Raw genomic sequence first — 6441 nt, forward strand, 5'->3', positions numbered from 1 at the left:
TCGTCAAAACTGTTGGCCTCATTGCTGTCACCCCAGTGCCTGGCACAGAACAGGCCCTCGATACATATCCAATGAATGAACGAATGAATGAATGAGCCATTCTTACTGTTCCACACATCTCCTTTCAAACCTGCCCCAGACTTCAGCCAGCCCTACCCATGCTTTTTAAGCAGGGAAAGCGCCTCCCTTTTCAGAGCTGCGGGAAGCAGCTGGCACAGAGAGCAAGCTTGAAAGTCTGGAGAGCAGCTCTGACAACATTTTGACATATTTGGTGTATTCTTGGGCTTTTTCCTACATGGTGATATGAATATATCCCCATATATGGGAGAGTTCGAATGTAAAATTACCTGTTTGGGATGGTAGGATACGGAAGTGTTCAGGGAAAAATGGCAGGTACTCGATTTGCTTTAAGCTGCTACAGAAAGAAGCAGGGGGTGCAGATGAATAGGGCTAAATGGGAGATGGTGTCGGAGCTGCGGGGGAGGGGGGTCGGGGGGGATGCACTCCTTTCTACTCGTGTGAGTTTGGAAATGCTTGAGAAGTGAATTTCCAAATGTAAAATAAAAAACAATATTCAGCCGTCAGCTCTTAAAGTTCCACTAGTTGCTTCTCTTTGCTTCTCGGTTATGGCCTCACTTTCCCTGGGGCAGGGGGGCCTGGGGCAGCTTTGTGCTGTGTCTGTGCTTGCAGGGTGGGCCGCAGCACTGAATACCGCCCCTGGGTTAGGTGTCTTGGTGGTCAGCTCCACAGGCTGGAGACTCGGAGGTGCCGGATCAGGATGGTCACTGTGGTGCAATGCCCCTTGAGAGCCTTGTAGGGCTGGGGGACTGGACACAGGGAGAACCTTCCACAGGGAGGAGGCTTCAGTAAGAAATTGGTTCTATTTTGAATATTTTTTAAAATATATTTTATTGATTTTTTACAGAGAGAGAGTGTGAGATATAGAAAGTTAGAAACATCGATGAGAGAGAAGCATCGATCAGCTCCCTCCTGCACCCCCCCTACTGGGGATGTGCCCGCAACCCAGGTACATGCCCTTGACCGGAATCGAACCTGGGACCTTTCAGTCCACTGAGCCAAACCGGTTTTGGCATGATGTTTCTATTTCTCTCTCCCTCTCCCTTCCTCTCTGTAAAAAATCAATAAAACATATAAAAAAAATAGAAACATCAGTAAGAGAGAGAATCACTGATCAGCTGCCTCTTGCACGCCCCCTACTGGGGATCGAGCCCCCAACCCAGGCATGTGCCCTTGACCGGAATCGAACCTGGGACCCTTCAGTCCGCAGGCCGATGCTCTATCTATTGAGCCAAACCGGCCAGGGCTGAAATTGGTTCTGTTTTGAACTCTTCCTGTCCCCTTACAGAGTTAGACTCAGAAACATGTGGGGTAGGGACACTTTCCCCTAAAAGGGAGATCAGCTCAGCTGCTGAAGGCGAGGTCCAGAGAGGGTGGGTAGGAATGGTGAAGGGGGTTGGAACTGGAGTAAAGATGAAGCTCTCCAGATGCTGCAGGAAGGTGGTGGGCGGGGGGGGGCCCACAATGTGCTCTTTGGCAAGTCCCCCAGGTGACTGGGTGCACATTCACCGTTGAGAAGGACGGAACTAGTTAGTGTGCTCACAAACAGAAACCACTAGACACAGCCCAGCAGTCTCTAGAAGTGTGGGAAGGTGCTCCCATTCCCAAAGCCTGTGGGCAGAGAGCAGAAAGGGCCCCCCTCCCGGTTAAGAGGAGCGCCAACCTTCACCAGAGTGAGGGCGCCTCTGGCAACTAGCGAAGGGCACACCCGGGATCTGCACAGACGGTGCAGCGCACAACTCATGTGGGTTGTGAGCCCCCACTTCTCTAGTACACAGACTCCTGTGATTCCCTTTCTTCTGGGATCTTATGAAAGCCCAAGTCCTGGGCTGCAGCCTCCTTTAGCCGGCGACGTGAATCTTTGAGATCCTCGCCAAGCAACCTGCAGCATCGTCTTAAGTAACTCAGACACACTAGATCAGGCCTGGACAGGTGATGCTTCGAGGAACCAGAGCAGTGAGCGGAGACAGCAGTGCAGGTGTCAGCGTGGGGGAAGGGGCAAGACGTGCCAGGGAGGCGGAGCAGGAGGCAGGGGTGGGTGCTGGGTGACTCAGAGATGGTGCTTACGCTTCAAAATGCCTTTGCTTCCTCCTTTCACACTTGGGGCTTTTAGATCTTTGAGGAGGAAGAACTGCAGCTTTATCCCTTGAGTGTCTCTGCCCAGGCTAGGGAGAGCCTATACTATCACTAGGATGCCCGTGGCAAATTTCTGGCACCAGCTCCGTAACTCCGGTCAGCCAAGTGTAACAGAAAGCCTGCGGGGGTGGGAAGAAGATGTAAGCCAGCAGAAAGAGAAACAGAAGAGGCAGGTGGTACAGCACAGAGGGGCGGGGCTGTGGGTGCCTCTGAGCCACTTGTTCATATGCCCTCCCCAGGTCAGAGCAGGGCTGGCCCCCTCCGTCTCCAGCGGTGTCTGCAGCCAGTTAGAATCAGGCAGGAGTGAGACTGCCAAGGAGAACATTATAAAAACATAATATGTATCGTTTGTCCCGAAAAAGCCAGGGAAAGGAAACAGTGCCCAGGAGAAGCATGCCCACCAGCAAATCCCGTGCTTTTCGCCGTCTTCTCTAAATAACAAACCCGCATTGGCAAAAGAAAACGCATGCAAGTTAGAACTGCCCTTTGAGAGCCAAGTTTAATTCTGATCCAGGATTGTAGTAACTTGTTAAAGTCCTACTGATTACACCACGCCGTGTAGGAATTACTCAGTCTTTACCCCCTTAACTTCTGAAAAACCAACCTGGCTAACCATACCCGGATTGAGCCGAGGAAGTAAAATGCATTTCTTTATCATTAACCACCACAGAAAGCTTCCATCTCAAGTTGCCTTTAGCAAAGTCCATTTTGCTTGCACTGGTTGTATTACCCTGATTTCTCTTCTCCCAATCTCTCGCTCTGTGAGAGAGAGATATACTGTGAAACGCGATCACTTAAGTCTTGTTTTTCCCTTTCTTTGCCTTGGGGTCCCCTGGCCAGCGGAAGCCCCGCAGGTGCAGGCAGTCGGCCGCGTTGTGGGCGATGTAGTAGAGGTTCAGCATCGCCGCTGGGTGGAGGATGTCCACTTCCTGTTTCTTCTGCTTCTTCCCGCGAGACTTGGCCCGGCCTTTTCCTTTTTTCCCTTTACCTGGCTTTCAAAGACAAGTATATATATGGGGCAAAATTAGTTTTCAGAACCTTGACATAATTTTCAACATATCTTATTGAACTTAAGAAAAATAAATAAATTTCTAAAAGGAAAAATTGTAAGAACCAAAAATTTTGCATGGAGTGGGGGAGAAGACACAGGCCATGTAATTCACCAAATGTACATGAAGCACCTCTGGATTAAGAGAAATCCAACCTGCCGAAACCGGTTTGGCTCAGTGGATAGAGCGTCGGCCTGTGGACTGAAAGGTCCCAGGTTCGATTGCGGTCAAGGGCATGTACCTGGGTGGCGGGCACATCCCCAGTAGATGTGCAGGAGGCAGCTGATCGATGTCTCTCTCTCATCGATGTTTCTAACTCTCTCTCTCCCTTCCTCTCTGTAAAAAATCAATAAAATATATTTAAAAAAAAAAAAAGAGGAATCCAACCTAATGAATGCGTGGACCTTGTTGCCATTCTTTTTCTTTTCTTTTCTTTTTTCTTTTTGAGAGAGAGAGAGAGAGACATCTATTTGTTGTTCCACTTATTTGTGCATTCATTGGTTGCTTCTTTATGGGCCCTAACAGGAGACGGAATCTGCAGGGCTTATCAGGACGATCCTTTAACCAACTGAGCTACCCAGCCAAGGCTCTTATGTGCATTCTGATCGGAACAAACAACCTGTAAAAGGACAATTGTTAGGTACTTGGGGAAATTGGATAACATTGAGAAATTATTAATTCTATTAGGTCTGATACTGGCATTGGGTCATGCAAAAAATGTTTACCCATTTCAGAGAGGCACATTAAAATCAGTAGGAATGAAATAAAAGGAGGCCTGAGATGTGCTTTATTTTATTTTAAAATATATTTTTATTGATTTCAGAGAGGAAGGGAGAAGGAGAGATAGAATCATCAACGATGAGAGAGAATCACTGACCAGCTGCCTCCTGCATACCCCACGCTGGGGATTGAGCCCACACCACCTGGGCATGTGCCCTGACCCAGAGTCACACTGTGACCTCCTGGTTCATAAGTTGATGCTCAACCACTGAGCTACATTGGCAGGGTGAGATTTGCTTTTCTTTTTTTTTTAAGTCCTCACCCCAGGATATTTTTCCATTGATTTTTAGAGAGAGTGGAAGAGAGAAGGAAAGACAAAGAAATATCAATGTGAGAGAAACACCGATTGGTTGACTCCTGCACGCCTCTGGACCAGGGCCTGGGCCGGGGAGAAGCCTGCAACCAAGGTATATGCCCTTGACCAGAATCGAACCTGGGACCCTTCGGTCCACAGGCCGACGCTCTATCCACTGAGCCAAACCGGTTAGGGCAAGATTTGCTTTAAAATACTGCAGCTTCCACCCCTCTGCCCCCCTCAAAGACAGATGAAGCAAATGTGGCAAAACCCTAATTATCTCTAAATAATCATTTTACTATTATATTTTGTATGTGTATGGAAACTTTCACAGTAAAAGTTAAATGAAAAACATTTGATAATCAGGATGTAAAGCTATATTTTGGCACTTGTTATGTGGTCGTCTCCAGCTCATTCAGCAGCCGTGAGGACTAAGGCGTGACTGTAAGGCCCTGAGCGCCGAGGAGGCAAGCACTCAGCAAATGATCAGTGCCATCACTTCACCACAGCTAATCCTCAGAGACGGACACCAGGGGACGTAGGTATCATTCAGCTCAGCAAGGTCATGGCAAACCCACAGCCACCAGACTCAGTGCCTGTGTTTTTGCCACAACTACACCGCCAGGCCGATGCGCGCTGGGAAAAGGAAGGTTACTACCCGAACCTGGGAATAAACAGCGTCCAGAGTTCTGCTAGAGCTGCACACAGCTGAGGTGACTTCTCTATGCCCTATGACCCCCCCGTCCAGAAAATAACAGTTGGAATTTAGAAAGTGTCTGTTCTGGGCAAGGGAAAGCCAAGGAATGGGTAAGTTATTAAGGACCCCTGCAAGGGCTAAATATTCGTATAAAATAGATGCTCTGTTCATAGCATCTTAAAAATGTCCCGAGCTAAACAAAGAGAAACATAGTCGATGTGTCAAAAACACTAAAACATATTTTTGTTAAGTGAAATGGAGTACATTCCTAGACATAAAACCCAGGAATGAAGATGAGAAGTATCTTGCAACACAGAGGCCCGGCTTGTGTGATGAAACCCAAATGAAAAGAAAGGATCTGGAAACCGGAAGATGACTGCAACCCTGATAAAACATGCCCTTGGGAATGTACGACCACACGCTCTGAAAGATGCGGGGACTTGGCTTTTTTAAAATGACTTTATACTTTTCTTGCATGTCAGCCATACTCGACATACCTGGAATCACTGCAAAACAAAAAAAAGTATTTTGATCTCTAAAAAGGTTTGAGAACTAAAATCCACACAAAAGTTGGCATTTTTATTCACAGTTTTCATCTTTTTGTAGAAATTGCAAACTGATGCTAAAATTCATATGGAAATTCAAAGGACATAAGATAAAGGGTTGACACTTTGTATTCAGAGTTCTCATCTTTTTGTAGAAGATTCTAACATTCATATGGAAATTCGAAGGACTTTGAAAAAGAAGAACAAAGTTGAAGGGCTAATACTTCTTTATTTCGAGAATTATTATAAAGCTACCGTATCCACACACTGTGGTATTGGTGTCAAGAGACAAACAGATCAATGGGACAGAGTGGAGCCCAGAAGCAGATCCACACATATAGAAACAACTGATTTTCAACAAAAGTGCCAAAGCAATTCGGTGGAGCAAGGGTAACTTTTTAATGAATGTAGACAGAACAATAAATATCAATGTGCAAAAAAATGAACCTCAATCCATACTTGCACCATAAACAAAAAGTAACTCAAAACGGCTCATAGAGCGAAATAAAAACCAGAAACTAAAAAACCTCTGGAAGAAAATAGAGGAGAAAACCTTTGTGACCTTGGGTTAGGCAAAGATTTCTTGGATATGACATGGAAAGCACATCTATAAAAGAACAAACTGATAAATTCTTCAGCCCTGCCAGTGTTGCTCAGTGGACTGAGCGTCGTCCCATACACCAAGAGGTCATCAGTTCAATTCCTGTGAGGGCACATACCCAGGTTTTCAGGCTCAATCCCCTTGGGGTGAGTGTGGGAAGGGCAACTGATAGGTATCTCATCAATGTCTCTCTCTCTCTCTCTCTCTCTCTCTCTCTCTCTCTCTTGCTCTCGCTCTCTCCCTTCCTTCCTCCCCCCTCC

This window comes from Myotis davidii, unplaced genomic scaffold, assembly GCF_000327345.1.
Source record: "Myotis davidii unplaced genomic scaffold, ASM32734v1 scaffold705, whole genome shotgun sequence".
NCBI classification, from domain to species: Eukaryota; Metazoa; Chordata; class Mammalia; order Chiroptera; family Vespertilionidae; genus Myotis; species Myotis davidii.